Below are 14389 nucleotides of genomic sequence, written 5' to 3' on the forward strand. Positions count from 1 at the left end.
GTCATGAAGCATGAAGACTGAGAAATGGCTGTAGATCGAGGAAAACTAAAGAACCTGGACAACCAAATACTGCAAGGAATAACCCACAATGACAGGGACAAACGGGTTCAAACAATATTGACGTATTGTTGAAAAACTGTTTTATCTGATTTTACTTTGCTTTACCTATAATTAGCATATGATAACTCAGGAAAACATGAAAAATGGAGAGATTTTGGAATCTCCACTTTAAGAACTATTTAAAAAATTTGTAGGTGTGCCTGGGTGGCTCAGTCGGTTAAGTGCCCGATTCTTAGTTTCAGCTCAGGTCATGATCTCATGGGTTGTGGGATCGAGCCCTGCTTTGGGCTCCAAGCTCAGTGGGGAGTCTGCTTGAGATTCTCTCCCTATGGCTCTTCCCAGACTCGTGTGTGTGTGTGTGTGTGTGTGTGTGTGTGTGTGTGGCATGCATGCACTCTCCCTCTCAAATAAATAAATAAATCTGTAAAAAAATTACAAATAGACCTCCTCCAGTTACCCAAATTCTAAGTCTTTGAATATGTTTGACTAATAGTTTGTAAATTTTCTGGTTACATTGAAACTTTTCTGCCATGCTCTAAATTTTGCTAAATATATGTATTTTTGTTTTTTCCAACATGGGGAATTCCTTTAATATAGTCTATTAATGATAATTTTTTTAAAGATTTTATTTATTTGACAGAGAGAGACAGCCAGCGAGAGAGGGAACACAAGCAGGGGGAGTGGGAGAGGAAGAAGCAGGCTCCCAGCAGAGGAGCCTGACGTGCGGCTGGATCCCAGAACACTGGGATCACACCCCTAGCCGAAGGCAGACGCTTAACAACTGCGCCACCCAGGCACCCCTATTAATGATAATTTTTAAAAACACCCCATTTTACAGGTGAAATGCTTAAGGAACTATGAAAGACATTTTCATAAATGAAGGGGAAATGAACCATGAGAGACTATGGACTCTGGGAAACAAACTGAGGGCTTTAGAGGGGAGGGGGGTGGGGGAATGGGATAGACTGGTGATGGGTAGTAAGGAGGGTGCGTATTGCATGGTGCCTGGGTGTTACACGCAAGTAATGAATCATGGAACTTTACATCAAAAACCAGGGATGTACTGTATGGTGACTAACATAATATAATAAAAAATTATTATAAAAAATAAGTGAATAAAAATAAAAAATAAAAAAGAAAGAAAGAAATGTCAATGTGCAGATCATTCCCCAAGCTCTAAGAAGGTAAAATGAGACGATCTGTTACAAGAGCAGAAGAGTTTGAATTTCCTAAAAAGCATAATTTTCTTTCATTTAAAGTTTTACTCCAGCATCATCACCATCATCATAATATAATCTCTACCTCAAAATCTCCATAAACTTATACCACATGAAACTTTTATAGGAAGTTCTCATGATGATTGGCTTGACTCCTACTATGACAGATTCCTCCCTGGTACATTTCTATTATTGTCAAGTATTTTCAAACTACCATTTTCATAGTATATGTCCAACATGTATGAGATACATTTTCAAAACGAGCATTACTAGGCATACTCCTCCTCCATGTACTACCGCAAGATATAAGAAAAAATACCAGTAGAAGTCAGTCTTAGAACATCCTATAAAGGAACATTTTGGACTTTATAGGTTTCTTAAGCTCCAAAGCATACTCTTGTGGGAGCGTGCTTCCTAGCCGTACTAGTTTTCTAGGGGTACCATGTCCAAATACCACAGACCTGGTGGCTTAAATAATAGAAATTTATTTCTCACAGTTCTGGAGGCTAGAAGTCCAAGATCAAGGTGCTGGCAGGATTGTTTTTTTCTGAGGCCTTTCTCCTTGAGCTTGCAGATGGCTTCCTTCTCACTGTGTCTTCACATGGTCTTTCCTCTGTACACAAGCATCCTTGGTATCTTCTTGTATCCAAATGTCCTCTTATGAGGACATCAGTCACTTGGATTAGGGCTTACCCTAATGATCTCATTTTAACTCAATTACCTCTTTAAAGACCCTACCTGCAAAGATAGTCACAATCTGAGGCACTTTTGGTTAGGACTTCAATATAAGCATTTTGGGAGAACACAATTCAGTCCATACCATCAGCCTGATGTGTTTGGGATCCCAGATATCTAGCTCCACTGGGGATCTAATCCTGAGATTCATTAAGTGGTTTCCATAAGCAGAAGTCTTCCATAAGTAGAAATCTATCTCCAAATGCTGTATATATCAATAAGACGCCATTGGTATCATCAAAGATAATCAAAGCTGGACATTGGTTAATGTGGTAAAAGCAGCTTTTATTTATAACTAGTGCCGTAGGGGAAAGAAGCAAGCTCCATTCTAATTTGTGATACGGTGTTTTAAAGGGAGAATGAGGGGGGGCACCTGGGAAGCTCAGTTGTTTGGGCATCCAACTCTTGGTTTCAGCTTGTGTCATGGTTGCATGGGTCTTGAGATCTAGCACTGTGTTGGTCTCTGCACTCTGCGGGGAGTCAGCTTGGAGGTTCTCTCCCTCTGCTCCTCCCCCGACTTTCTCTCTCTCTCTCTCAAATAAATAAATACATGTTTTTTATTTTATTTTATTTTTTTAAAGAAGAATGAAGGTATAGGGAGGGGGAGCAAGTACAGGCTTGAGCAGAGTCAGGGAAGTGAAAAATTACATAAAAAGGGTAATGTATTGGTTAACATAAATGTGATTAGGCCATCTCTTTCTGCTAACCAGCATTTATCAAAATTAGGCTCCCTCCCTCCCCCAAAAGACTGGGAGGCAAAGACCCTATCCTTCCTAATGATTACATTTCAAAGGTATGGTTTTTGGGTCCTTGAGAAAGACACTCCTGGTTACAGGAAATACAAATGCATCTCAGTGGGACAGAGCAAGCATTTATAATTGTAAGTCCATTTTAATAAATGCTGTAAGAAAGGGAGGTCAAGGGCCTATCATCAGATATTGGCTGAAACAAACATTAAGTTCTTTTGGAAGTCTTGGCCTTTTCTGGAGGGCAGGGTAGTGGTGGTTATCCCAGGGATATGGCCTTCGTCTGCTAGGAACCATGCTAAAGTTTGGTCAAGCCTCTTAGTGCATGGGTTTGGATTGGAGCCATTTGTGCCAAGAGTTTTTTGTTTAAGATTTTATTTATTTATTTATTTATTTATTTATTTATTTATTTATTTGAGAGAGACAGGGCATGTGTGGGGGAGTGGGGGAGGAGGGCGCGGCAGAGCAGGAGGGAGTAGGACAAGGCAACACTGCACTGAGCAGAGCAGACATGGGGCTCAATTTCATGACCCTGAGATCATGACCTGACACAAAACCAAGAGTTGATCACCCAACCGACTAAACTACCCAGGAGCCCCAAAGCTAAGAGTTTTTATACTTCTTGGTATGAACATCTTTCTCCCATGATCTTTGGATCAAGATCCATGATCTGACAATGAACTTTAAAATCCCTAAATATCAGGAGTTAAGATGGCGGAGGAGTAGAGGTCCCCTTATTCAGCCGGTCCCCCGAGTCGAGCTGGATAGGTACCAGACCAGCCTAAACAACCACGGAATCAGCCTGAGACGCAGGAAGACGCATCTGGATCTCTACAAATGAACATCTCCAGCGCTGAGTATTGAGGTACGAAGCGGGGAGCCATGAAACCGCGCACAGATATCGGAAGATAAACGGAAGGGGGAGGGAGCCGCCGCGTTCGGGCGCCGGGAAGCAGTAGCCACCTGCACGGGGGAGCGGGTGGGCTCCCGGTTGGCACCCGCAAAACAGCAGACTGAGACCGTGAGCCGGGTGCGCGCACCACCAGGCATCTCGCGGAACACCGGAATCCCGGTGCGCTCACTGGATCCAGACTGAGACCGGGAGATCCGGGAGCGCGCGCAGGGCGGCTGGCGGCTGGCGGCATTAGAAACACAAAGGACAGAGACGCGCCGGCCCTGGAAGTGAGGGCTGGGACGCCGGGTGTGGGGCGCACATCCCGGGACGCTGCAGGGTTGAGCAGCACCAACAGTAACAGAGTTAAAGTGGCCAGAACATTAGTAGAGAACGGGCCGCAATCCTTCTGTTCCGTGACAGAGGCTGAAATTCGGCCGCTGCTGCTCTGACTCTCAGAAGAGGCACAACAAACCGCCAGGGAAAGCCGCCAGAGAACAAAAGCCTGGAAATACCGGCTCAGAGAGTGCCCATCACCATCCCCCCTCGCAGGGGACATGGAGACTCTACCCAAACAGGGTTGCCTGAGTATCGGTGCTGCAGGTCCCTCCCCCAGAACACAGAAGGCAGGCTGAAAAGTCAAGAAGCCCACATCCCTAAGATCCCTATAAAACAAGGGCGCACGGCCTGGGTCCCAGTCAATAATTTGGGCTCTGGACAACCCCGCAACCTCTCCTCATCAGAATGACGAGAAGGAGAAATCCCCCCTAGCAAAGAAAAGACAATGAGTCTGTGGCCTCTGCCACAGAACTAATGAATTTGGATATAACCAAATTATCAGAAATGGAGTTCAGAGTAACAATGGTCAAGATGATGTGTAGACTTGAAAAAAGTAGTAACGAAAATATTAATGAGAATATAGAATCTCTAAGGGTGGAATGAGAGCGAATCTGGCAGAAATTAAAAATTCTATGAGCCAAATGCAGGCAAAACTAGAGGCTCTGACGGCCAGGGTGAATGAGGCAAAAGAATGTATCGGCAAATTGGAGGATGGGTTAGTAGAAGAGAAAGCTAAAATAGAAACTTGGCTCAAAAAAATCCAATCTTAAGAATGTAGGTTATGAGAGATTACTGACTCAATAAAACGTTCCAATGTCAGAATCATTGGCATCCCCGACGGGGTGGAGAAAAACAGAGGTCTAGAAGAGATATTTGAACAAATTGTAGCTGAAAACTTCCCTAATCTAGCAAGGGAAACAAACATTCATGTCCAAGAGGCAGAGAGGACCCCTCCCAAGCTCAACCACGACAAACCTACGCCACGTCACGTCATAGTGCAATTAGCAAATATTAGATCCAAGGATACAGTATTGAAAGCGGCCAAGGCAAAGAAATTTCTCACGTACCAAGGCAAAGGCATCAGAATTACGTCAGACCTGTCTACACAGACCTGGAATGAGAGAAAGGTTGGTGGGGCATTTTTAAAGCTCTTTCAGAGAAAAACATGCAGCCAAGGATCCTTTATCCAGCAAGGCTGTCATCCAGAATTGATGGAGAAATAAAGACGTTCCAGAATCGCCAGTCATTAACCAATTTCGTAACCATGAAGCCCTACAGGAGATATTACGGGGGGTTCTATAAAGGTAAAAAGGCCCCAAGAGTGCTACAGAACAGAAAGTCACAATCTATAGAAACAAAGACTTTACAGACAACATGGCATCATTAAAATCATATCGCTCAATAATCAGTCTCAATGTAAATGGCCTAAATGCTCCCATGAATGCCACAGGGTTGCAGATTGGATAAAAAGACATGACCCATCCATTTGCTGTCTACAAGAGACTCATTTTGAACCTAAAGATACATTCAGACTGAAAGTAAAGGGATGGAATACCATCTTTCACGCCAATGGACCTCAAAAGAAAGCTGGGGTAGCAATTCTCATATCAGACAGATTGGATTTTAAAGTAAAGACTATAGTTAGAGACACAGAAGGGCACTATATTATTCTTAAAGGATGTATCCAACAAGTGGATATGATAATTATAAATATATATGCCCCCACCAGGGGAGCAGCAAGATACACAAGCCAACTCTTAACCAGAATAAAGAGACATATAGATAAAAATATGCTAATAGTAGGGAACCTCAACACTCCACTATCAGCAATAGATAGATCACCTAAGCAGAAAATCAACAAAGAAACAAGAGCTTTGAATGCCATACTAGACGAGTTGGACCTCATAGATATATATAGAACACTACACCCCAGACCCAAAGAATACTCATTCTATTCTAATGCCCATGGAACTTTCTCAAGAATAGACCATGTTCTGGGTCACAAAACAGGTCTCAACCAATACCAAAAGACTGAAATTATTCCCTGCATATTCTCAGACCACAATGCTTTGAAATTAGAACTCAACCACAAGGAAAACTTTGGAAGAAACTCAAACACTTGGAGACTAAGAACCATTCTGCTCAAGAATGATTCAATAAATCAGGAAATCAAAAATCAATTTAAACAATTTATGGAGACCAAAGAGAATGAAAACACAATGGTCCAAAACCTGTGGGACACTGCAAAGGCAGTCCTAAGGGGGAAATGCATAGCCATCCAAGCCTCACTCAAAAGAATAGAAAAATCTAAAATGCAGTTTTTATATTCTCACCTCAAGAGGCTGGAACAGCAACAGAGGAATAGGCCTAATCCACGCACGAGAAAGCAGTTGATCAAGATTAGAGCAGAGATCAATGAATTAGAAACCAGGAGCACAGTAGAACAGATCAACAGAACTAGAAGCTGGTTCTTTGAAAGAATTAATAAAATTGACAAACCACTGGCAAAACTTATCCAAAAGAATAGAGAAAGGACCCAAATTAATAAAATTATGAATGAAAAAGGAGAGGTCACAACCCACACCAATAAAATTGGAAGGATTATTAGAAATTTTTATCAACAGCTTTATGCCAATAAATTAAGCAATCTGGAAGAGATGGAGGCCTTCCTGGAAACCTATAAACTACCAAGACTGAAACAGGAAGAAATTGATTTTTTAAACAGGCCAATTAATTATGAAGAGATTGAGATAGTGATAAACAACCTTCCAAAAAACAAAACTCCAGGCCCGGACGGTTTTCTTGGGGAATTCTACCAAATATTCAAAGAAGAAATAATACCTATTCTCCTAAAGCTATTTCAAAAAATAGAAACAGAAGGAAAGCTACGAAACTCATTCTATGAGGCCAATATTACCTTGATCCCAAAACCAGGCAAAGACCCCCTCAAAAAGGAGAATTACAGACCGATTTCCCTAATGAATATGGATGCCAAAATCCTCAACAAGATCCTGGCTAATAGAATCCAACAGTACATTAAAAGGATTATCCATCATGACCAAGTGGGATTCATCCCTGGGATGCAAGCATGGTTCAACATTCACAAATCTATCAGTGTGATAGATTTTATCAACAAGAAAAAAGCCAAAAATCATATGCTCCTCTCAATAGATGCAGAAAAAGCATTTGACAAAATACAGCATCCTTTCCTGATTAAAACACTTCAGAGCATAGGGATAGAGGGTACATTCCTCAATCTCATAAAAACCATCTATGAAAAGCCTACAGCAAATATCATTCTCAATACAGAAAAGCTGGAAGCCTTTCCCTTAAGATCAGGAACTACAAGGATGCCCACTCTCGCCACTATTATTCAACATAGTACTAGAAGTCCTTGCAACAGCAATCAGACAACAAAAAGGGATAAAATGTATCCAAATCGGCAGAGAAGAAGTCAAAATGTCTCTCTTCGCAGATGACATGATACTCTATATGGAAAACCCAAAAGAATCCACGCCCAAACTATTAGAAGTTATAGAGCAATTCAGTAATGTGGCGGGATACAAAATCAATGCTCAGAAATCAGTTGCGTTTCTATACACAAACAATGAGACTGAAGAAAGAGAAATTAGGGAATCCATCCCATTTACAATAGCACCAAAAATCATACGTTATCTCGGAATTAACTTAACCAGAGATGTAAAGGACCTATATTCTAGAAACTACAAATCACTCTTGAAAGACATTGAAGAAGACACAAAAAGATGGAAAAATATTCCATGCTCATGGATCGGAAGAATTAACATAGTTAAAATGTCCATGCTACCCAGAGCAATCTACACTTTCAATGCTATCCCGATCAAAATACTGAGGACATTTTTCAAAGAACTGGAACAAATAGTCCTTAAATTTGTATGGAACCAGAAAAGGCCCCGAATCGCCAAGGAAGTGTTGAAAAGGAAAAACAAAGCTGGGGGCATCACAATGCCGGATTTCAACCTGTACTACAAAGCTGTGATCACAAAGACAGCACGGTACTGGCACAAAAACAGACACATAGACCAATGGAACAGAATAGAGAACCCAGAAATGGACCCTCGGGTCTTTGGGCAACTAATCTTTGATAAAGCAGGAAAAAGCATCCGGTGGAAAAAAGACAGTCTCTTCAATAAATGGTGCTGGGAAAATTGGACAGCTACATGTCAAAGAATGAAACTGGACCACACTCTCACACCATACACAAAGATAAACTCCAAATGGATGAAAGACCTCGATGTGAAACAGGAATCCATCAAAATCCTAGAGGAGAACATAGGCAGCCACCTCTACGACATCGGCCACAGCAAACTTTTTCATGACACATCTCCAAAGGCAAGAGAAACAAAAGATAAAATGAACTATTGGGACTTCATCAAGATAAAAAGCTTCTGCACAGCCAAGGAAACAGTCAAAAAAACTAAGAGGCATCCCACAGAATGGGAGAATATATTTGCAAATGATGCTACAGATAAAAGACTGGTATCCAAGATCTACAAAGAACTTCTCAAACTCAATACACAAGAAACAAATAAACAAATCATAAAATGGGGAGAAGATATGAACAGACACCTTTCCAATGAAGACATACAAATGGCTGACAGACACATGAAAAAATGTTCAAAATCATTAGCCATCAGGGAAATTCAAGTCAAAACCACACTAAGATACCACCTTACGCCAGTTAGAATGGCAAAAATGGACAAGGCAAGAATCAACAATTGTTGGAGAGGATGAGGAGAAAGGGGATCCCTCTCACATTGTTGGTGGAAATGCAAGTTGGTACAGCCACTCTGGAAAACAGTGTGGAGGTCCCCTAAAAAGGTAAAAATTGAGCTACCCTATGACCCAGCCATTGCACTACTGGGTATTTACCCCAAAGATACAGACGTAGTGAAGAGAAGGGCCATATGCACCCCAATGTTCATAGCAGCTTTGTCCACAATAGCTAAATCGTGGAAGGAGCCGAGATGCCCTTCAATAGATGACTGCATTAAGAAGATGTGGTCCATATATATAATGGAATATTACTCAGCTATCAAAAAGAACGATTTCTCAACATTTACTGCAACATGGCCGGCACTGGAGGAGATAATGCTAAGTGAAATAAGTCAAGCAGAGAAAGACAATTATCATATGGTTTCTCTCATCTATGGAACATAAGAACTAGGAAGATCTGTAGGAGAAGAAAGGGATAAAGAAAGGGGGGGTAATCAGAAGGGGGAATGAAGCATGAGAGACTATGGACTCTGAGAAACAAACTGAGGGCTTCAGGGGCAGGGGATGGGGGAATGGGATAGGCTGGTGATGGGTAGTAAGGAGGGCACGTATTGCATGGTGCACTGGGTGTTACATGCAACTAGTGAATCATAGAACTTTATATCAAAAACCAGGGATGTACTGTATGGTGACTAACATAATATAATAAAAAATATTATTATAAAAAAATAAATAAAATAAAATCCAAATTAATAAAAAAAAGAAATAATGTAAGAAACTCATTTGTTCCCCTAGACATAAATGCTCTGGCCCAGCTCCTGGTTCAGTTCCTAACTCTGCAAGAAAGGGGTGTCTAAATAAAAAGAAATTAAAACCTTAAATAAAATAAATAAATAAATAAAATAAAATCCCTAAATATTATTCAGAAACAATCGAAGTGAATGAAATATTTCCCAACCACTGGACTTTCTAGCCATTGGATTTTCCAACTATTGGATTATAATTGACCCTGAAACACTCTAGAGTATTATCAGCCCCGTCACATCTACATGCCTTAATTGGACGCTAGGCCTCTAATAATTACTTGCTATTACTGTTATTTTTCAGAACCTTAAAGAAACCCAAAAGACATTGAGCATAGAAAAGAGACATGGAGGGTGCCTGGGTGGCTCAGTACTTACTCAGAGTAAGTACCTGACTCTTGATCTCAGCTCGAGTCTGGATCTCTGGGTCTTGAGTTCAAGCCCTGCATTGGGCTCCGTGGCTGGGTGTGGACCCAACTAACAAAAGGAGAAGAAGAAGAAGAAGAAGAAGAAGAAGAAGAAGAAGAAGAAGAAGAAGAAGAAGAAGAAGAAGAAGAAAGAAAGAAAGAAAAGAAAAGAAAAGAAAGAAAAAGAAACATGGGACCAATAATGAAATCTGTTATCTAATTATTTTCTCACATAGTCATATAAAAACCATTACTTGATTTGTTCAACTCCATTCAGAGCATACATCCTCCACAATCAGACCAACTAAATGAAGACAGCAACTGATATCTTCAAGTTACCTTAAACTGCACGTTTACATCTCCTTGATGAGAATCCCTGGGACATTTCTTCCTGCGCTTACCTCATCAAAATGCAGCGTATAATTTGGACATGATTCTGTGAACAGGACTTACTGTCTCAGTTGCCAAGGTTTGCCTTAGCTCCAGGAAGCCACCTAGTGGCCAACATGAAACTCATCATGCAGGGGTGTAAAGCCCTGGCCATTTTGGCCCAAAGAGGAACAAGACTGACGGGTGCCGCAAGACCCAGAGGTCCCTGTGGGTTTGGCTGAGGCTTTGCCAGGTCTGCATGACAGTTTGTTTTCACCTTCTGCCTAATCCCCCTCCCACCCCCCTCCCAAGTGTTCATCCCTAATAAATGCCCTATGGGCAAAATTCCATCCCAGGGTTGGCTTTCAGAGAACCCAACATGCACCAGTGGTCAGCGGACTTTCCAAATTCAAAACAAGCTCACCAGTTGCTCGCATTTTATTAGGGTGATAAATTACCGGGAGCAGTCTGAGACACTGCATGTCACTGGTTTATACAGGATTTTTGTTTGACCTGACAGCAAGCTCTTGAACAAATACCTGTGATACGTAATTGAACCCTAACTCTGACCCAAATTGGATAGTCCTAGGCTGACTAAAGAATTGAATATAAAAATCGGTTCAAGATATTTCTTATGATATATGTGTTTGTCATCGATCTTTTTGTCTTTCCCCATTGTCTGAAATATAGGTGTTTAAATGTCGCTCTGCAGCCGTTTTCTCAAGGCTAAGTCCAACTAAATATACCGTGTCAAAAAACAGCCTTTATGGACAACTTGGTTCCTTTGGGAGCTGACATTAACCGAAAGGGGGGGAATTGAGAGTTTCTGATGAAAATGGCACAATTCTGGTTTAACTAAGATAGCGGTATCAACAGAAGAACAAAGGCAGACATGACACACTGTGGCTAAGATTCTCACGGCTTTTCAGGGCAATGGTCCCAAAGCATGGTTCCTGGAGGAAGAGCTGTTAGATATAAAAATTCTCTAGCCTCACCCCAAACCTATGGAATAAGCAATTCAGCATAGCACTCGGTGTTTTAACACCCTCTTCTAGTGCCTGCTAAAACTGGAGAACCGCTGTTGAAGAGGATATGCAAGTAACTGAAATTGTTTTCCCCAGGACCCAGCAGCAGGCTCCAGGGCAGACTCTGGGATGGGCCCTTGGGGGTAACTTCCAGGCAATCAGATGACTCAAGTGAAAGAAAACGGAGCCCACTATTCCTAGACTTTTTTCCTCCTGCCTTGTCACTTCCTTTAACATTTTATTTTTACCTTTGATTGTAAACAAAAGCAAACTCCTAACATGCTACTTACATAAAAGGTCTCTGAATTGTTCTGTGACATGACCCAAGCAAAGCCAGTTTCTAAATTAATTTTTTCTGAAATTAACATTTTGAGTCAGGGAAAGCTAATATTTGAGGCTGGGATTGCCAGGCTGAGGACCTAACCTGGACCAGCGTGCAGCCTTCCAGGGCTAAGTCTAGCATATTTGACACCTGGAGCAAGCATGTTGTTTTTTTTTGACATTCTTTCCTCCACACAACTAAGTTATTTTCAGTAATAATCACGAAATAAAATGAATAATAATATAAAGGCCAGAAAAGAAATGCAACATTGAAACTTTTCTTTTATTGAAGACTTTGTATAATGATGTCAGGAAAAATGAGTAAACAAATCAATAAATATTGGCATAAAGGACTAAAGTAATGGATTAGTAATACATTAATAATACTGATGTATGTCTTTGAAATGGGGGAAACTCCTATCTACACATTGATCTACGTAGTAATCAACAGTAACATTACAGTTTTTCTTCCAGGGAGGTAAACAAGTAATGAGGTCTAGTTTCATTCTACGTTTGGAATTCCTGTGAAAACCAGTCGGTCTCTTACCTGAATAAGAGAAAAGGATTTATGCTCCCTGCACTATAACAATTTTGTGAGTAATGTTGTGTATTGACTTAGTAGTTAAATATCAGAATAAAGAAGATAACAATCAAAATAAGGAAAGCACTTTAGCTGCTCTGTTGGAATCATGTTAGTTAGAGATCTGATGCTTCAGAGGAATGTGCTTGCTTACTGAAACTAGGACACAATGGGGGCACCCGGGTTAAGCCTCTTGACTCTTTAGTTTCGGCTCAGGTCATGATCTCAGGGTTGTGAAGTTGAGCCCGGTGTTGGGCTCCATGCTCAGTATGGAGTCTGCTTGGGATTCTCTCTCCCTCAGCCCTTCAACCCCATTCTCTCTCTCTCTCTCTCAAATAAATAAATACATCTTTTTAAAAAAATTGAGACCCAATAATATTCATCTCTATTTAGTAGTTGTGGCATTCACAACTTCAAATCATTCCAAGGGAAAACCATGTTTTTTTACCTTTCTATTTGCATTTTTATTTATTTTTATTTTTGGAAACATTTTTTATTTAAATTCAATTAATTAACATATAATGTATTATTGGTTTCAGAGGTACAGGCCTGTGATTTGTCAGTCTTATATAATACCAAGTTCTCATTACATCACATGTCCTTCTTAGTGTTGATCACCCAGTTACTCCATCCCTCTGCCCCCCTCCCCTCCAGCAACCCTCAGTTTGTTTCCTATGATTAAGAGTCTCCTATGGTTTGTCTCCCTCTCTGTTTTTGTCTTGTTTCATTTTTTCCTCTCTTCCCCTATGCTCCTCTGTTTTGTTTCTTAAATTCCACATATCAGTGAGATCAAACGATAATTGTCTTTCTCTGGTTGACTTATTTTGCTTAGCATGATACCGTCTAATTCCAACCACGTCGTTGCAAATGGAAAGATTTCATTTTTTGATGGCTATGTGATATTCCATTGTATATATTTACCACATCTTCTTTATTCATTCATCCATCAGTGGACATCTGGGCTCTTTTCATAGTTTGGCTATTGTGGACATTGCTGCTATAAACATTGGGGTGCAGTTGTCCTTTAAGATCACTACATTTGTATCTTTAGGGTAAATACCCACTAGTGCAATTGCTGGGTCATAGGGTAGCTCTATTTTCAACTTTTTGAGGAACCTCCATGCTGTTTTCCAGAGTGGCTGAATCCACTTGCATTCCCACCAACAGTATAGGAGGGTTCCCCTTTCTCTGCATCCTCACCAACACCTGTTGTTTCTTGTTTTGTTAATTTTGACAGGTTCTGACAGGTGTGTGGTGGTATCTCATCATGGTTTTTGATTTGCGTTTCCCTGATGATGAGTGATGTTGAGCATCTTTTCATGTGTTTGTTGGCCATCTGGATGTCTTCTTTGGAGAAATGTCTGTTCATGTCTTCTGCCCATTTCTTGACTGGATCTCTGTTTTTTGGGTGTTGAGTTTGATAAATTCTTTATAGATTTTGGATACTAGCCCTTTATCTGATATGTCATTTGCAAATATCTTCTCCCATTCTGTTGGTTGTCTTTTGGTTTTGTCAGCTGTTTCCTTTGCTGTGCAAAAGCTTTTTATCTTGATGAAGTCCCACTAGTTCATTTTTGCCTTTGTTTACCTTGCCTTTGGAGACGTGTCTAGCAAGAAGTTACTGTAGCCGAAGTAGAAGAGTTTGCTGCCTGTGTTCTCCTCTAGGATTTTGATGGATTCCTCTCTCACATTTAGGTCTTGCATCCATTTCGAGTGTATTTTTGTGTATGGTGTAAGAAAATGGTCCAGCTTTATTCTTCCACATGTGGCTGTCCAATTTTCCCAACACCATTTGTTGAAGAGACTGTCTTTTTTCCATTGGATATTCTTTCCTGCTTTGTCAAAGATTAGTTGACCATAGAGTTGAGAGGCCATTTCTGGATTCTCTAATGTGTTCCACTGATCTATGTGTCTGTTTTTGTTACAGTACTGTACTGTCTTGATGATTACAGCCTTGTAATAGAGCTTGAAGTCCAGAATTGTGATGCCACCAGTTTTGGCTTTCTTTTTCAACATTCCTTTGGCTATTCGGAGTCTTTTCTGGTTCCATACAAATTTTAGGATTGTTTGTTCCAGCTCTGTGAAAAAAGTTGATGGTATTTTGGTAGGGGTTGAATTGAGTATGTAGATTGCCCTAGGT

The sequence above is a fragment of the Ursus arctos genome, unplaced genomic scaffold (assembly GCF_023065955.2).
Source record: "Ursus arctos isolate Adak ecotype North America unplaced genomic scaffold, UrsArc2.0 scaffold_9, whole genome shotgun sequence".
Taxonomy (NCBI): Eukaryota; Metazoa; Chordata; class Mammalia; order Carnivora; family Ursidae; genus Ursus; species Ursus arctos.